General features: G+C 49.4%; 1 protein-coding gene across 5 annotated transcripts in view; it reads right to left on the bottom strand.

Moving 5' to 3' along the window:
- klu (zinc finger protein klumpfuss) overlaps nt 1–20017 on the bottom strand; it is a 346064-nt gene that overhangs the window by 314868 nt on the left and 11179 nt on the right. For 3 of the 5 annotated variants that reach the window (XR_012998901.1, XR_012998904.1, XM_076369008.1), the window contains exon 1: nt 16220–17375. The exons of the other annotated variants lie outside the window; for them this stretch is intronic. The gene's annotated coding sequence lies outside the window, so the exon portion shown is untranslated. Of the gene's footprint in view, nt 1–16219; nt 17376–20017 lie in introns of those variants that run through there. 5 annotated transcript variants of the gene reach the window in all.

Here is a 20017-nt window from a genome sequence, read left to right on the forward strand (position 1 = left end):
CCCGATCGTTCAACGCGCCTTAGAGCCTCCTATCTTCGATAAGGCCCCCGGAGGATAATTTACGGCTAATCATTGCGAAGAATTATCTGCGGCATCCGTGACAAGTTCGTAAATTCCGGCCGGGGATCGCTGGCTCGGAGGCGAGGGCCGAATTAAGTACGCTACACGCCGTAGAGATCCCTTCGGGATTCTCCGGTCCACGGAAATTTGGCCGCAAACGTTTACTGTCCGTCCGGCGGTCCCCCCTCTCTGCTGCTCCAAACGAGCCGCGAAATCACGCGTCGCGCCGGTTCACGCTAATATTTCGACGCGCGATCCCAGATACCAGGCGAGACGAGATAAGATAGCGCCGAGATGATGGGCTCTTAATCAATTAATTGGATGAAACGTAGCGGCCGATAACGTTTATTTCCACAAATTTTTTCTGGGCATCGGAATCTTCTGTCCGATGGTTCGGAAGGCGGATGAATCGAAATCCGAAACAAGATACTTTGGCGAGGATCAAAGGTGTTGCTCGAAGTAGTTGTTGCACAGCACCTCTTACTCGAAGCTTTCGACATTTGAAAATCGCGGAACGATGCATTTTCATTCGTTGGCAAGAAAGAAATCGACGCTAGTTCTCGTTCGTCGATATAATGCTTAATCGGTGAGCGGCTTTGATAGACCGTAAAGCTAATTTTACCGCGGCAGTCGCGCCGGGGACAGGTAAGGTCTCGTCGTAGCTCGATTTCGGCAGGACATCCGACATCGGTTCGGGCACGCGTAGGACGAATCTCGATCCCATGGACCGCGTCGTGTCGTTTCGCGCGTTGGCGGACACCGCTTTCTAAATCACTCGCTGCCACTCAGTGCCGGGCCGCTTTCTCTCTTTTTCCTCGGCCCGTTCTCGTCCCGCGCGACCTCTCCCTCGTCGAGAGAACCGACACACGCGACAATGTCCTAAATGACGGTCTATTTTCGCGTGGAGACGTCGACCTCCCGGCGAATCGTAAAACCGTCAAAATGAATCCATTAAACCCGGAAACAGGTACCCGGCCGGTGCATAGTCCTAGGGCCGGGACTGGCATCCGTCGCGAGCGACCGCGTCGCGGAGGGGCCTAGAATGCGGTTCCGGGAGGGAAAGAGCGAATATTCGCCAGAAGAGGCAGAATCCCAGCGACGCGACGCGGGGTCCGGTAAAATCTGTTGGGAAATTTCGTTCGCCGGACGATATATAAAATCGCCAAGGGAGGAACGCGAACGCCTCCTTTGTGCAGGCCGGTAGAGTATTCGTGGGTCGGAGATGCCTCTTATCTGCCAATAACCAATGGGACAGGCATCCGGCCGACCTCCTAGATGGACTTTCGTCGTAAACGGAGAGTCGAGGAATTTAGGAATTCGGAGGTAAGAGATGCATCGCCGTGGGAGCAAGGGGCACGAGTTGCCGGGATTGAAAGGTGGAACACACCCGGAGATGATAGTGCGGCGCTACCGCGGACCGCCGTGCCGCGCCGGCCTCCTGAACTTGTGTAATTAACCGGCGAACGATTCTATGCGGCAGGTGAATCGACGCGACGGCTCTCGGAACGAGTATCCGAGACCGGTATTAATGCGTCCTCTCTGTTATAATTTCAATATCGTCAGGCGAGATACGATCGCGTCGGAGTTAGAGAAGGGAGATTGTATTAACGTTAGATTTACTTCATGGAATCTAGCGCAAGCACGGAAATTCAACTCGCAATAGTACGAGCATTGATATCGATTCATTCTTCCACCCTCTAATTTTTCATTTGTAATCTCATTTTATTTTAAATGCTGATTCGATGAACAAGTAACGTCGGTTCTCGACGTAACTCATCGATCATTTTTTATCGGTACTATAATAAAAGCACCGTAATAACATCGTAGTAACTTCGTTTACGGTTCCACGAGACCGACATTGGTTGCTTTCTCGTCAGTGCGACGACCGATGAGAAAAGTTATTCAAACGCTAAAGTAGACTCGGAATATTCATGGAAATTCCGATGCGTTGGGACATTCCGGGTAGCATACCTACGAAATCTATCATATATCAGTGTACTTCCGTATCTGGATAGCCGCTTCCCTTGACGATTACGTCCAATTCTCGCGTAAGTTGATCTTATCGAGGAAGGACGTGGTCAAAAACGTCCGGGCACGCGGAAGACGGCTTTCCATCTGTTCCAACTATAGGCCGGTAGAAACAAGCCTTGAAACATCATAGAACGATCCCAAGGAAGGGAGTTAAACTGTATACAGCGATTTTGTCGTTTCGAGGATCTCGTCTGCAAGATCCCGGAGCTGTCTCGCGAGATTGGAATTTCAAACGAGAGCAGCGGCGCGACACCGTCCGCGGCTGCGAAAGCGAGAGCGTGGACCAGATTGAGAACCCCTAAGAAGGGTCTCCGAGGATTCCGATGACGACGAAGGCTTTAGGAGGAAGACGACCTACTTCACTCGTTTGCATCAGACCCGAGGCGGCACCCTTCTTCTTCTCCCTTTTTTTCTCTCCCCCGTTCCCTTCAAGACTACAGGTAGCCCGGGATGACGTAATGCAACGGGCCAATCGTTGCAAAGGGCAAAGTCCCAGAGTTCGGTGTACACAGCGAGTTTTCTTATTTCGCGGGGAACGAGTTCGGATCGAATGGGAGTAAAAAGGCGAAACACGGAGGAGGTGGAGGTGTGGCCAATGTAAAAGGACAAGCGGGCGAAAATCAACCACCGGCTACGAGACCCTAACACGTTGCCGGTGTCGCTTGAAATCTTAATCACGATTTCTCGGCTCGTGGCCCCCGAGCGCGGGGAAAATCGAGGACGAAAACCAAGCAGTCGTCGCTGACGTTGGTCGCCAATGAAACCGCTTCGAATCGATCGATCATCGATTCGGTTGATTTACAACCCTGTACAGGTTGGACACGATATTCCTTCCTTCGTTTAGAAATAAGCAAGGGCAAAGTAAGACATTAACGCAACGATTTTCAGTTTATCTATTGAAAATTGTGCGTTATAATTGTCCAATGTGCATAACGAAACAGTTTGTGCACCGATTTCTGCTCGAATCGGCCGGACATAAATCACGATTGATAATGGTATTCGGAAAATGAGAAATCGACGAGTCCGATCATTAATCGCAGTTGATCGAATTCGATGGCGAGTCACCGGAACTTCCTTTTATTCGATTTCACAGACGGTGTTTCTATTGTTTGTTATTTCAACAAGTAATTCTAGGAAGAATTTATGTGCGCGTTTGCCGCGCTGTCTGGGTGTACGCGAAGGCGCCGAATGAATTTAGTCGCAAAAACCCGTGTGTAATGAGTGGAACGCTCGAAGTAAGTTAAATACAACGCTGGAACCCGTTTTTTGCGCGCGTTTTACGGCGAAATTTTTGCAAAAAAGTCTACATGCGATTTTCTTCTAATGCCTGGCGTTTCCTTTATTTCTCAACGACGAGGAATTCCTTGCTCCCGTTCCCGGCCGATGTGCTGCTCGATTTTCTTTCAGAAACCACGGACGAAAACAATGTCTCGCGTCACACGAAAGTATCTTCTTGCAATCTTCTGCGCAAAATTAATATTCGTGATATACGTATTTCGTCACAGTGATACTTTTAATACAGAATTTTACGCGAATTCTTCGTTCGGCGATACACGGTGCCGCGAAAACCGACGCTTATGTCTTAAGACTAAACTTGTTAAATCTCCATTTAACCGATGCAAGGCTGTTCCGATAAAAAAGCAAGTATGCGCGCAGCATTATGAAATTGATTTTGAAACACAGAGACATTTGTTGAAACGCACTGCCCACGTATTTGAAACGAAACATGCCTGAACGATTAGCGCCAATTGGTCGAGTTACGCGCCAGTGTAGTCGGCGGAAAGCAAGCTGTGTGGCTTGTAATTATTATTTAGGCGTAAACGAAAGTCCGAACCGCGACAGCCAGATTCCTACAATGACCGCTGTCGTCGCGATTTACTCTCGTGCAAGCAGGCCCTGAACACGCCGATGGTTAAATTGATCGCACGAAAAGTTCATTTGAGCAGCTTTTATATAATAACCGGTTGCAATTGGGGTCATTAGCGGGTCTGTGAGTGAACTTAATCAACACCCGACAACGCCGCCACCTTTGCCATCAAAACCCGTTGTCACGCCGAATTGATATTCGTCCATTTATTGACGTCAATCACTGAACACGACATTTCGATCGGGAGCGCCGATGGCGTAAAACTGTAACCATCGATCCGATCGACTCGATAATCTCTTCGCCGCGCGGTGATTCTAGAAAAGACCGAAGAAAAACCGGAAAAGGTGGAATAAGAGAAACGAGTGTCAGCAAAAACGAAAGCAAGCACGGCAATTAATTCTTATCGGTGCAGTCGAGGCAGACTGATTAGACCAGAACACCGATTATTTTCTCGCGATTCCGATATTTAATGCGTATCTAGAGCTATCGATAACGGCGATCTCCTATCGACGCCGGGAGCTCGGAGCAGATAATTATCGGCTGATTTGTTACGGGTGTTCGTCGCTGATTCAGATGCCACAGTCGCGCCGACCAAATATCGGACTCGTACGCTACGTTATAAATCGTAGCTGACAGCTAAGATCGCACCGTGACTATCTGACCGCCATCGGGAATGGTTCACGCTTATCAGTTACAAACATTGGGAACGTGCGCGGAAAAGCTGTCGAATACCCATAGTCTGTCCGAGGCCTAAGGTCGCACGGAAACACCTGTGAGCTATTGACCAAGTAATTAAGTGGTCTGCGAATATTTCTACGAACACGGGTAAACAAAGGGCTAAACTGATTTACGTAAAAATAAATACAACTACAATTTCATTGTGATATTACTTTGTAACATAATTCTTACAGAGCATATCAATGCAATTTCATTCTTAAATCGCTATTCATAACAAAAGTATAACACTTTAAAGCAAATTAGTGACGTCGGTGTAAGTAGTACACAGTTTGCAGTTCCTCGTCTTATAATCATAGAGAGCCTCGTGGCGAAACTATTAATAAGCACGAATATTATTCGTATAACGATGAGGCAAACACGTAACCATCGCGGTAAACATACAGTTCCTTTCCCCATTGGGAAATGATTGACTCTTGTCAAGCAATCAAGAAGAAAAAAGATGAGTGACTGGCAAAGAAAAATCATTCCTTCGCGATTAGAAATAACACCGTTATCTATTACAGCATTCTCAAGAATGCTTGTAATTTCGCACGCAGGAAAACCCTCGTATATCGGTTGATTTGCAACGGCATCGGGCGTACGTGCAACCCTTAAAGGCGGCGCAGCACAATAGAGAATCACCGAGACAGGATATAAGACGAAGAAAAACTCTCGGTAGAATATGGAGGCTCCGTATCTAGAGGTGGAGGAGGAGGAGAAGGAGGTGGAGGAGGAACAAGGCGAAGAAGTAGCAGCGAAGAGAATTTATTACCGGGCGAGACGCGGATCTCCGAAGAGAGAAGAGCGAGCATAAGCAGTTAGGGTACCTGCACGAACAAATAACGGAAAGGTGGGAGGGCCACGATACCTACAAATGAGGGTCGCGCGAGAGAAAAGGAGAGAGGGAAAGGAGGAAAGGAACAGAGAGGCAAGAGAAAGAGAAATCTTCGAAGAGGTCCAGTCTTGTAACAGGTGTACGCGCGCGGTTCTCGGAGGAGAATTGCCCTCCGCAGCTGAGAGCCACGTGAAACTCGGATTTACGCCTGACAGTTAATGGCATAATTTTTTCGACTGCCAGCTGAAGATAAGGATTAATTAAAAGAACGCGCGGGGCCGCGTGTGAGAGTTACGTGGCGATCGATCGAACGGGATTGGAGCAGCCTCGTACATCCCAATTTAAAGCGTTCGCCGATACATTGTAAGCCCTCTTACAGATCAGAGTACTCTACAATTTTAACCCACCGAGCGCAACACGTAACCAGAGGATGATAAAACGCGCCCGCAGCTGGGAACGAGCGCTAAATAGTCGCCGTTCTGTGGACAGCTGTCGGCCGAAGCCTTAACGAAAGAACGAAAAAGTATAAGTATCGGTACAGATAAATTCATCGAAAATAACTCGTCAAAAATGTTTTCACCGATCGGCGCAAGGACGACGATCGGCTTTATGGGAACCACTGGGCCTCGGCGTACCTGGCGCGAGTAGCGTCAAGCGCGAGCCCACCTTGGGTACCACGCCGGTAAAACGAAGATCCGATCGGCCGATAACGCTCGGGTCCGCGCGCATATGAGAACGCCGGGGAGAGGCCCGGTCGTTCCTCATTTTCGGCCGAAGGCGCGTGGTTGGTTATCGATATCTCAATGCGTATTTCCCGCCGCCCCTCCACCCTTTCTCACACTCTGTCACTCTCTCTTTCTCGTTTCCCCTTTCTTTCTATCCGTTCCTGTCTTCTACCCATCCCTGTCCAACTACCCACGCGCGGACGAGGCCGAATACCTGTTGGCGCGCGGATCGAATAAAAGGGAAAAGAGAGTGCCGAGAGTCAGGCGCGACGATGACGAGAGACCGGAGAAGAACGAAAGGGGAGAACGTACGAGGCATCCGCGCGGAGACTCGTTAACTCCGGTAGCAAGGCTGCTTTGGCGACTTCGCGATCGCGGCAGGTATGTACACCTACTTAACGACCCGGCCCAACCCAGCTACCTGTTCGACCATAGAGAATGATCGTTCTCCTAGCGCCGGCGCGGCGATCGTTCAGCGGGCCGTTACGGAAGCGAGCAACTGCAGCCGTACGCCGCGCCGCTCTGGGATAATCGGGCTGAACGATGAGCCGGCGTAGTTCAGATTCAGACGACGGGATTAGCGATCAAAAATTCTGTCCTGCCAGTCCTGGTTTTCGCGCTCGGCTTTATCTTTATCTTTGCCCTTATCGAGCGCGGATCGACATCCGACACCCCTAGTACTCCGAATCGTCCCTATTTATCCAACTCGCCAGCCTTCGACCGTTCCACGCATCACGGGATTCTCCATTTCGGAACCGTAATTCGTTGATTAGCTCATTTCGTTGCTTGATCTGATTTTACATGCCAAGGTTGTAGTCAAGGAAGACGGAAAGACGTCGAGTAGGAAAATTTCTGGATATGCAATCTCGGGCCAAAATTGTTCATAACTGAGACGGAGCAAGAACTCTGCAAGTAGAGCTAGATGTCTATTTACGAGTAGAACTATCACCAGTTGCCGTTAAAAAGTGGATATTACATCGATAGCAACTATCCATTGACTATCCATCAAATTCGTCGTCACTCTTAACGCGTTACTCACCTGTAAGAGATTCTTTCGAGAGCAATTCGCGATTTCACTATTGAATCATTTCACTCTTGAATGGCCACGTAGCTTAAGAACTTTCAATACCTAGTTGGGTAAAGGTAGCCGTTGGGTACCTTGAATCAGCTAACTTTTCACTCCTTTACCTACGGTCGATGACGATTTTTACCTATGTTTCGCAGTTTCAAACCGCTGACCAAAACAGAACTACACAAACGACGCGTAGAAGATTGAAGCGGGTGCACGCGCGAACCGGCGAGGGGTTCCCGGGATGGCACGTGTACGAGCCACGCGGCGCAGCCTCTGAAACGAGATGCGCGGCCTTGAACTCGAACCCGAGGGTCGATCGATAGGCGCCACGTGCCTCTCTCCTGACCTATATAAACACCGGGAATTCCGGGAGAGAGAAACGCCGGTCACTCTCTGGACGGCGCGGCTCGTCGTACGTTTTGCTGATGCCCGCGCGTACGGGAGTTCTCCGATACACACGTCAAGAACACACGTTCACTTCTGAAACAACGATATGCTCCAGAAAATTAAAGAATCACTACATTGCAATAAAAAAAATTGCCTACTTTGAACCTCTGTAATTTTTTTAACAAAAAGTCGTACATCATAATTGTTTGGGCAGCTGGTTGAGGTGAAGAAATATTTAGTTTTTCGATGCGTTGGTTGGATCGGTCATCGTAAAATAGTTCAATTACAACGAATCGGTGTCGAAATAATTTATTATTTCTTTCTCCTACGGAAACACTGATTTCGGCTCAGTATTAGAAATTACGCTAAAAATACTCGGTAAGTTCGATGACGTAAAATAAAAATCGATCGGCGACAATATGTTCGTAACATGCAAGGGTCATTTGCTCTCTGTCGGTTTGCGGTTAAGCGGTGAATTTTATAGAAGAGGCATGGATTTTCAAAATCGGAGAACGTACACCGTTGCCGCGCGTTAGCGTCGGTGACCTGTAGCGTGCCCCCTTCTGTGAGAGCCCGCGAAAATACAAACTGCGTGAATTAGACATTCAACAATGGAGGGAACAATACTGTTCGGACACATTATAGTGTGAAGCTTCTACTTTCGCAGACTATAAATCATATTATCCTGCGACGTTTGCATGTTGTACAACGACTGGGAAAGTAAAGGTACTTTTCCACTTCCAAAACTAACGATTGCGATTGAAAGCATCGATGCTAGGAAGTCTGTACTCGAAAATTCGATGTGGAAGAGCACCAGTCTCACGGATGAACGTTTCACGATGTCGCGTGTGGCCGACGAAGTTGCGCGGCACACAGGAAAAGCGGAGGAAAGCGAGACGAACAGCTGAAACGAATATCGTTCGATCGGCTTCGCTGTCGCGCCTAGCTTCGCTAAAGCGATCACGTGGGCGTTAATTACTCCTTGAAAACGAGCTTGCGTTAGTGGGAGTATTACACGAGACGTGGGCACAGAACGTTGGACAGATACCGGCATCTATCGCTTGGGCTCGTTATAAGTATATTACACAGTGAGCATGCAGACAGACTCTCCTCGTCGCGAGCTGATAGAGAGCCACCCGTGTGTCTTGCCTGTCGATCGATACACAGTAATACATGGGCTACTAGACTGTCGTTACGCGGCGCGTTGCAAAACTGAAATTTACATCGGTCCGTCTCGTAAATCTTGCGTGAAAATGAAATTTCAGTCCGTTCACGGTTGGCGCTCAATTCCGTTGAACGGCATTGTGCTGCGATCTCGATCGGCACAAAGGATTCAAAGCAGCGATTGTAACAGAGAAACAAAGTTTTTAGTCTTTCGGCGCATCTGCCGAATCGATTCAAATGAATTACAATGTAGACAGGAACGGAGGAAACAGTGTATGCGTGGTGAAACTTTATACCTTGATTACGCATTACACAATAACAATAGATTAATTCGTTCCGCTTAGCTTCTTTGCAAAGAAACATACAAATATGTATTCGAAACTCTGAAGTATTTCGCCAAAAAGGAATGCGATCTCATAAATTGCATAGTGAAATGCATTTCAACCGATCGGTGGTCTCAGCATTAACCCATTTGCATCGTACAACAAAATTAAGGATATTCCATTATTGTCAAACGTTCCATTGCGGCTGAATGATAAATGCGTGGAAATAATAATAATAATCTAATATATAGAATCGTAATAATATAATAAACAATGTTGGTAATAATCATATAGTAATGTTGATCGATTATCCATCGACAATTTAGTCTTAGTGTCCACATGTAGATACTACGTGAACGATGCATATGCATTCTGTCGGCCACAAATCTCCAGCACAAGCCTTGAAAGGGTCGAAAAATTCCCGTCGACGACGCGTTGTGCTTTACGAATGAGCGTCCCGGTCGGTCCGCAGGGTGGCACAGTTTCCAGCGGCGTCAGGGAGAGCGATATTGATTTCCAGTAGGCCATGCGGAGAGACGAGATAGTCCCCGATGTGCATCCCGGCGAGCGCGACCCAGCCAACCTGCTCCGGCCGGCCAGCGCGCACGGGGATGAAATTCACGGTCAAGGACGCTGGGGCAACCCCTCCAGCGGCTTCTCTCTCGTTTTCAACCCTCGCTTTCACCGAGTGCCGCGTTCCCCAAGCGAATCCCTCTCCGTAACGCTTCACGGTACGCTTAACAACTCTATCCTCTGCCTCCGCAACTCGCGCGCGTTATCGTTCGCCTCTATCTGCGCGGAACTCCACCTCTTTCGCGTCCCCGCTTGCACTCTAACGAAAGGCGCGTCCGAGCACGAGCGGGAATCGCTGTTCGAGATCGAAATGCTCCGATAAAGATGAAAATATTTGATCGCGAGTGCTCCTTCGTCTTCCGTTGTATTTTAATCGAGACTTCTACCCGGGAAAACGGAAAGAACAGCGCGACCGCACACTAGGAGAAAGACAGCTACGCGCATTAACATGTAGTATGAACGTTCCACGGGCACGGTTCGAACGGGACGGAAAATTTATGTCCGAAGGACGGATTCACGAGAGGACAATATGTAATTCGAAAGAATCTCGGTGAAACGACCGGAATTTATGCAACCGGCGCGCTCTTTCCACGTGGTCTTCTCCTCGTCGCCTGAGATCAGCCGTGAACGGGCCCGGATGAAATATCGTCCGAAAGGATCGCGCGTCCCGCGTTACACCTGCGAGTCGATGGAGAAACCTCATGAGTAACCACCCACGCGCTACCACGTTCGGTCCCATTATAATCCGAAAGACGAATTACATAGACCGAGTTCTTACGCGGCTTCAACGATTTCGAAGAGTTGGACGACGGTTTATTCTCGCGCATAATTTCGCGTGGCGATCTAAATAAAATGAAAATATTTATACTAAAACTAACTTCTGGGTGAGATTTCAAATTTCGTCCTTTTTTGCTTATTTTATTGCTTATTTTATTACCTATTGTATTATACTGTAAAACTCTTGTTTTGAAAATTCCGTACACATGATTTATATCTCTTTTTCATTTCTGTACTAAAGGCATCTACCCCTCAAATGAATGAATAAACAAATAAATAAATAAATATTAGATTCAGAAACGGATATATTATGATCCATGCGGATTAGAAGAGAGCAAAATACAATGACGCGATCCAAGCGATTAAGTTAACGCCCCATCGAGTTCGAGTACCGTTCGTAACCTGAATCCCGGTCGGGTGCGTTTTTCGCAAGTCCCTCATTTCTGTCCTCGAGCCGGAACCTATCATTCCCCAGGTTTTCCTCGACCATCCTCCGTCCGTTCGGTTCATTGGATCATTAGATTAACAATGCCAGCGTCCTTTCTGCGACAGTCTCGCGATCCCGAACGTAGTGCTCCACTATGCGCGAACTACGAACACCGTTGAAGCTGCAATTTGCATCTGCATATGTCTCTACGACACGCGTGCACGGTCTTTGTACGCGCAGGTGACAATTCACCGCGTGCCGTCGTCGCGTGAAATTTACCCTCGCGAGAAATTAGCATAATGGCCGATCATTATACCGGCGTCATCCGATTTCCGTGGGCGTACGGTCGAAATCGCGCAAACCACGACCGAACGGAAGAACGAACCATTGCGTGAGCCACGCGTTACCACGGTGTTTTGTGTGTTGAGCCCGTATTTTAGAGTCGAAAACATATTCGTTCTGCTATCTTTCTATCCGGAAACGGTTTAGTCTAGCACAATAGCACCTATCGACCGTTTCGTTGTAAGACGATCGTAAGAATACGAATACACTCACCGTGCCGGAATAATCGAATTTTTTAAAATACCATGAAATTTTGTCGCGTGATCACGATCACCGTTGGAACGCGAGCAGCACAAGATGCACGATTGAATATAATCACCATCGGAAATACGGTGAGCATTCGAAGTTAGGTGACTACAACACCACCTTCGGCGAGGGTTAATGAGGAACAGATAAGAAAACACGCATGAATAACAATTTCCTCTCGGGCTCGTAAAATTGTACATGGAACCGCGGGTGCATAGTCGGATCACACGATCCAGTTCCAGCCAGGTCCAGTCTCCCTGCGAGCATGCCAACAATTTACTCCGGAGTATCGAACGTGGAACGTTAAATCGTTAATCGGAGGCCATTACGATCGTCAACGATCGACGCACCGTGATCTTTGTTATCGTTCTCGTCCTTCGCGGCGCGCGCATCGTCGATTGGCCGGTCGTGCGCGGAGAGAACGGTGCGGATGCAGGGGGGGACCCACGAGATCTCCTCGAATCGCCGATGAAATCACGCTCCGCGGTGAGGCATGCCGATCCGTATCTTGGGTACCGAGTTGTAGAAGGTGGCATGGTCGGGCGAACAGGTACCTACGCGGCACGGCCCGCCGCGACGGGCACCGATATCGGTCTATAGGTATAGGTAAATGGCCAGGCGGATGACTACGGGCGTTTGATTAAGCGCAGTAGCCGCGGAACGGCGAGCTACCGGTGAGCGCGATCGTTCGCGCAATTACGCCAAATGGATTTCCTAATTGCGGCGCCGCGCCACGAGAGATTGCTCATGTTCGAACATCCCGCGCGAACGAATCGGCACCGATATCCCCCTTCCGATACCGGTCCCAACCGCTGCTTCCTTTTTCTCCAGCAGTACCACGCGTAGGTTTGCGGCCGTCGCATCAAGGAAGACGTCCATCTCGCCCGCGGATCCGGTTCAATCAGCCGTGATTCGAATTATCGACACGCCGTTGATATCCGCGGAACAAATTTACGGGACGCGGATCAACGGATCGTACTCGGAACGCGAATAAAGAAACGTTGCTCGAGATAGAGCTTTCACCGCGTAAGAATGACTCTAACCGTTAAAGTCTCAATTTGTGGGAGGATATCCTATCCGAACGCTGCGCGAGCGAATCTTCATACATCATGAACGAGTCGCGAGAATCACTATGAGTTGTAACGAGAAGATTAATTTTGTAACAAATCGGTCGAAGATAAGGCTTTCGCTGGCAACCAGTAAGATCGGAAACAATTAGGTCTTATCGTCGCATTCGAATAATTCGCGACACGGGTGAGAGCTAAATTTCTCGAAGTGAGAAGAGTTTGATCTAAACGTCTTTTTATTGCTTCGTCCAAACGAAAGTGGTCGATGGAACGACACTGAACGTGCGCTCGGTCGAACAATCGACAGCTAGTTAAGCAGAACACGACCGCGAGCCGTAGTGTAATCGTCTCGAGATTCGAACCGCGTATAATCTTATCGAACAGATAGCGCGCGCTTTAATCCTCGCTTATTCTATTTCCGTGCGACGGTTGTCCCCGGTCTGTGGCGGCCGTGGCCCCTGAGAATGGGGGAAAGGGGATGGGAAAGAGGGGGTGGAATAAGGAGGGAGCAAGATTGCAGGGGCTGGCGTCGAGGAGCGCCGCACCGAAAGGCCTTGGATCTGCATAGCAAATTGGCGATCGATATACGGTCACCGTACGGGGAATCGCGCGAGCCTCGAATTAAAGCTTATAACTTTCATGTCCGGCGCAATGTATCATTATGCGCGGGGCGGCCCTGGTTTTCTCGGTGCAGCTGCTCGCATGCGGTGTCGGCGGCGACGCGCAGACAACACCAGCTACTCGTTCGTCGACCAGCGCTCGCGAATATGTGTATAAAGCGCGATAAATCATCCGCCACGCGTTGATACGGATCGGCGAATGACAAGTCGCCCGATGGGCGGTGCTCCGTTGATCCTTTTCGCGCCGCGACCTCCGCGGACAGATCGGTCGCGGCGCACACACAGATTGTGCAACCGGTGGCAAAACCGGTGAGACGACGCAACCGTCGGCGATCACGCGAGGTCGAGCCGACGAGCCTATCCGACGACAACTCTTAGGCCAATGGTATCGTTGGGATTCGTTGTCACGCCTGTCGCGCATAGGTGAGACACTGTGCGCAGCGACCGACAAGATCGCGGGGGGCGCGTAGCAATGGCACCCTTTCCTTCGCTCGTACTTCGCTCCTTGCTCCGATAGGCACGTTTATCGGCCATGCAACGACGATTCTGTGTGCGCAGAAGAAAGAAAAAAAGCAAACGCGCAGAAGATGAAAAAGAAGAAGAAGAACAAGAAGGGAAAAGAACGAGCACGCTCAAAGTGGCGTTTTATGAAGTCGACGAAGCAAAAACAATATTTCTCCGCGGCGCGCGCGAGCGCCGAAGAGAACCACCACCTGGAAGATCGCTGGAGAAGGATCGACAAGGAACGTTTTTGTTGTTCGGCGTGTTTGCAAACGAAACCGGACAGCCGTGACACCTGACACCCGGTGCACACTGTCGCGCCGTCTCTCTTTTTCTTGCGCGACGAACCGATGCGATGCGACGAGACGCCCGAGTTCCTCGCTTATCGGCGTTACGTACTTGTAGCCTGATTAAGACAATAGAAGTTCACACGATTCCCGGCGCACGTTCGTCATTGAAAGCGGAAATGAACTCCGGCTACGTTTCGATCGCGGTGGACGCGTTTCACGCGTCGCTTTTGCCGAACGGAGCGCGGAGATAACGGCGAACTATAAATGGTTCTCCGATGAATCGCTCAATGTACGCTAATTTGGGACTCCGTTGAAGATTTCGATATTGTGAATCTTATATAGCTATTATAGGCTTTTCAAACAGTCGTAATCTTATACTAAAACTTATAGTAAATCAACTAATAATTAGATTATGTTATTCGCTATGTTACTCGTTCAGTAGTATTGTATTGCCCAATTAAGAAATTTTTAGATATTAAGGCATAGTGTAACAGTGCTGAGGAATTTACAACTCTGTTCATCGTTCGGTACGAAATTTCTTCTTCATAAGGTTGTCCTGCAGCGGAAGTGGAGCGAAGAGGACAGAAGAGATTCAGATTTGTTCTGCGACGCGCGGGAATTTTTAGTCGAGCGGGTCACGCACAATGCTCGCACACGTTGGCAACATCAACACAAAGGATTAGCACGCGCGCGTCACGCCTAGCACGCGCATCAAAGTCACGAGCCGTGAAGGGACACGCGTAAAAGAGATTGGTCGTAGCAGATCGTTCTACGTGGCTGGTCTGACGCGCGTGTTCGCTCCACTTCCGACATTAAACCACCCTCGCACGTGACACGGCAGACTGGAGCGACGGATTTTCCGAGTGGCGCGCGTTAAAAAGTTCGAAAGCAACGGTTCGAGAAATTGCCAGCCGCTACATGCTGTAACGGTCATTACATTCATTTCAGAGAAGAATCTAAAGACAGCGACCTATCGTTGCCGCATTTCAATTAAGGCGCTTGCATTTCAGAAACCGATGGTAACCAGCTGTGTCTTCATTTTTGAATATTCATTCCATGCATGAAACTCAGCGTCACACAGTGATAGAATTTAATGGCTTATTTACTCTTGTAATTAACCGCGGCTTCTAATAACCTTCTCTTCGATGGTAATTTCGTTTTGAAAGAATCTCGCCTACAATCATTTTACTCCTTTTCAAATGCATCACTTATGAAAGTACTGTTCGATAGTGCTCGTGGTGAAAATGAATTACGATAAAACCAGACGCGTTTGATTTAAGGATGAAACACGTTAGACGGATAGTTCCGTCGAAGCTGTGAATGGAATCATTTAGATAAGACGTGCAATGCGCAGGGGGTTTTAGTTTGATCTGTCGACGATAATATCGGACGAGTTTATAAATTCGTTACGACGTCGTAGAAGGGAAAAGGTCGAGCGTGAAAAGAGACGATGATCACACGCGTCCACCCTAACGCGCGTATCCGCTCTACTTCCGACGCTTAGCGCCGCGACGCTTCAATGATTCTCGGGGCTCACGGTGCTGAACCGCCCTCGCACGCGACGACATGCGCGGAATTGTACGACACGGATTATGAATGCATACGGTGTTCACGGAAGGTGAAAAAATGGGGCTCCGATATCATTTATCGATTACCGCCATGACAAGATCGTTCTCCACACAAAAATTTCTGTTGTAAAGTCGAACCTCACCCTTTACGCGATTCACATACCCACAATCTTGGTTATCATCCGTGCGTAATAATAACGTTCATGATCATTTTTAACATCCGGAATTATTTTTCGTTGAGATGCAAATGTGTCCGCTATCAAAGTTTTAAGATTCCTCGTCCAATGGAGCAAAAATTCAGAAGCACGAATTCAAAACATTTCGTGAATTTTGAAATCGCTACGTTAGAAAATTCCCTAATGCGCATGCGCGTGATCTAACGAACTTATGAACATTGTCTTTTCGGGAACAGGGTGGAGAATAACGGACGACTGTCGCGGCGGAGACGGGCCGCATTGATAACTTTTCGTCGCGAATCTAACGGACTTCGAGTGACACTGTGACGGGATGGCACTTGACCCGCGTATAACGCGACTGACGCGTCAGACGAAAGGCGATCGTAACCGAAACGCTCGGTGTCACGTGAATGTTACGAGGTAAAAGAAAGTCGCCTTTTTAATGGCTTACCCGGTGATCGTTAAAGGCAGCCGCGCATCCGATGCTCGCGAAACTCAACTCCCTCCAGCGTATGACACTTAAAGCTGGCCACCGGCCGACGGATCTCGAGGTAACTTCCGTCGGCGATAATGTCACGAAATCACAGAGAGGCAGGCACTGAGAACTTACTTAATCGAGTATCGTTCGTTATCACAGCAGCAATCGTCTCCGGGCCGTCGCAACCAAGTCGCGTCCACGGACAGCGACACAACCCGAGAGGAAAATATGCGATTATCAATTAAACAACAGATCAACACCAATGAATCCTCCTGAATATCACACACAAATTAATACACCGGCTGCGTCTGGTCGCATATATCTGTCGCGCTCGGTATTCTCCAACGTGCTGATTGGGCACGTCACATAACCTCTTCAGTCTCTCACTAGCGTATCGATTCCCGTCGAAGGAAGCATGGCACCACGTACGACAGAGTTCCCTCGACAACCCGTACGTCACAGAAATTCTTAATTCCTGGTGACCCGAGTCAAACACACACGCTCCCGCGAACCCGAACTTCTTCCCAGTTCTGTTCGCGAGCACCGCGCGGCGAACAACACGCCACGGCGAACCAACCGTATTATGTTTAGTAAATATATGTATGTATATATACAACCAGGCACATCGAAATCACAGGCTTCTTCGGTCCCGTCGGTGTCCCACCGATCCGTTTGCGTGTGCGTATGTGTACGCTTTATTCTTCTCCGACCGCACGCCGAACCGACAAAATAATCGTAACAACGATCCGTCAAGATCCCGGACTCTGGGACCGCGTACAGGTATGTGCTCTTCGTGACTCGCCGCCACGGGTCTACGCGTCCTGTCTCCTCGATGTACAAGCTGACAAAAAAAATACTGTGTCTCTCGTCCGGCGAGCGGGAAAGGGTAGTTCGCGAACACGCGGACCCCACGTCGTCTCCTCTTCCCTCGGTCGTGTATTTGTTTTCTCTAAACGGCTTCACGGAACGGTTTTACAATGTTTTGTCGGTGTCGCGGGGCCGTTGCTGTCTCGCGCCGAGTGGAGTCGACTGCGAACGAGGACTCGGTGGAGAGAGAGAAGTGTCTGAGAGAGGCGTTGCGTACATTCACATCTAAACGACAGCACACCGACCCTTCCAGTAGCGCGGTCTCGCGCCGACTGCGAGGCTACGACGGCTCGCGGGTTTCACCTTCGGCCGTGCTCGACTCCCCTCGCCTCCCGGCCCGCCGAACACAACACACGGCACTCTCTCTCCCTCGCGCGCGTGCGAGCTCGCTTACTCGTCGTAACGTTCTCACTCCCTTCTTCCCGCCCTCTCTCTTTCTCGTTCTTTCTCCGTCTACACACGTGCGCAGGCCGCGTCCCCACCGATTTTCGTGTGTGCGAACCTTAATTCCCCTTCTCTCTCCCCCGCTGGTGCAGCCCGTGCCCGGCCCCCACCCTCGGCCGTGTTCCGACGAGCTCGCCCCTCTTCGCGCGACCGCCGACCTAACCGAGCTCAGTAGGCGCGAGGTAGGCGCACGAACACTATCGTACGTGAGTGCACCTACGTGGAATCGAACCACGCCTATCCCCCTACCAATGGTTCGCGCGACTGACCACCTCGTGCTGTTTTTACCGGCAAGGTAACCGATAGCGGGACAGAGAGAGAACCGCCACCGGATTCGGTCGCCGGAAGAGAACGGAACGACGCGACGCGGGACAGAGAGGGAAGTTTTCTTACTGGTTTTCTCTCTATTGGCCTCGCGGCACTGCCCACGCGACCGCGGTGCGTGCTTGCGCGCGCAAAAGCTCTTCTCCGCGATAAGGAGCCCGCGTACCGCTTCTCGGACGTCGCTGGGAATCCCTGGAATCGACCGGGACCCGCCGGACGATCGTCCTGGCTGATCGTTCCCTCCTTCTCTTTTGTACGGCGTTCTCGCGTGCGCGGTAGACGCGCTCGTGAGCACACGCACCGGCGTGAGGGCGCGCGCGCGAGCACTCGTTCTCCACTGTTTAGATCGCGGCTGCGTCCATTTTTGCTCGTTCGACGTGTGGTATCCTCGCGTGTGCGCGCAACAAGTGTGCACCGGACAAGTCACGTGACGACGCGTTTCCTCGTTTGAATGGAGTTCAGGGGAGTCGATTCGACGGATAAATATTATTGCACGCTTCTAATGAGAATCTTGACGCACGTTGGAAACTAATATCGCTATTTTCAGCTTCGAAATTTTTCGTTCATTGCACTTTTCGTATTGTGCTGCCGGTGGGCGTACTGAGTGCACGACCACGCACGCTTCTTTTATTTCTCTCCTGCGACTACGATAAAAATGTTGGTCGCGTCTCGCCTCTTCTATGACTTTCGTAAACAAATGTCCCTTGAGAGATATTGACACGTGATTTAAGGTTCTAGCCACGCTTTAGACACGTGTCCGCTATGCCGAGTGTACTCGCTAAGTGGTCGCCGCCTCGACCATTTGAATTTTTTCTAGACGTTGGGCTGTTTACCTGCGACTTTTTCTTTTTAACGGAAGAACCGGCGCGCCGGGGACCAACAGCCACGCGGAAGAACCGTAAAATGCAGAATACTCGGGAGTCGGATTTATTTTAGGAGCTCGCGCGCGATGAATATATTCAACGCTCCCGTCTACCTCCTTTTAAGTGTTACGCAGCCCGTTTACGACGTATTAACAACGCATTTCCATATTAACGCGGAATGATTTCTGTCTTCGTCCTACCTTCGTATCCAGTAAAATTAACTGAAGTACAGCGATTATTTGGACAAAAACAGTCCGCTAGGAAGGAGTCAGTAAAATCCTGATTCTGTCGTTGACCCGTTAAATTCGCCGATATGTTCAAGGATTAAAGATCAGCCACTAATATTTGATACTTGTTCCTGGTTCTCATTGTCAAGTTTAAACGGCCGGCGTTATTTTAGTTGTGGGTGGACGCTGCGAAAAGTTACGTGCTTCCTCACCAGACGTGCCAAGTTTGAATCATCAGCTTAAACGGTTGTCGTGTAAAAGTCTTCATCTAATATTAAGAAAACTTACTCCCACGTTTCCGTACATTCGAAGTGGGTTTGTGATACCGAGGACACGTTGGATCACCGATTACGTATTCGCACGGTTGATCGAAATCAGGTCCACAGCATTCTGTTGTCATCGTTGCGGTCTGAGGAAGGGAACAGCGTTATCTCCCGTTTAAAAGGAAGCCGTACTCTTCTTTTCTTTCGAGCGACTTTCGTGTCACGGTTGAATACCGCACACGCGTACGCGCATTGTCACGCACGCCTTCCAGGATTTCCGAGATTGTACCTGGGTCGAACGTGTACCCACCTTTTCCGTAAGAAAAAGATCCTTACCTAAAGGCACGCACGCACGCATGAGATGATCCAGCTGTTTGATCTTCGCCACGTGCTCCCTTTTTATTCCGTATCTCGGGAGCTGGGGTGGCTCCTTAACGGCATCTGCGTTTACACAATCCCCGCGCGATTGTTGGACACCGGATCGCGGGAATCGATCGATCTTCCGTCAAAAGAATGTTTAGATAAGAATTTCAGCGAAAGTCAGAGTGACAAAGTGGAACTTGAAAAGTGGGAAGAGGAACGTCTTCAGAAGTTTAAATCCACGTGACGTTAAAGGCCGACCGAATATCAAAAGTCAAGAAGGTCTTGAACGTTTATCACGCTGGGAGACTTTCATTACAGATTCCTCGGAGCAAGGACTTCAATGTTTCGAGTAACGGAGTATCATAACTACCATTCTAAAGTCACCCTTTGAATAATCCGAGTGGCACGATATGATGTAAA

This window comes from Nomia melanderi, chromosome 7, assembly GCF_051020985.1.
Source record: "Nomia melanderi isolate GNS246 chromosome 7, iyNomMela1, whole genome shotgun sequence".
Taxonomy (NCBI): domain Eukaryota; kingdom Metazoa; phylum Arthropoda; class Insecta; order Hymenoptera; family Halictidae; genus Nomia; species Nomia melanderi.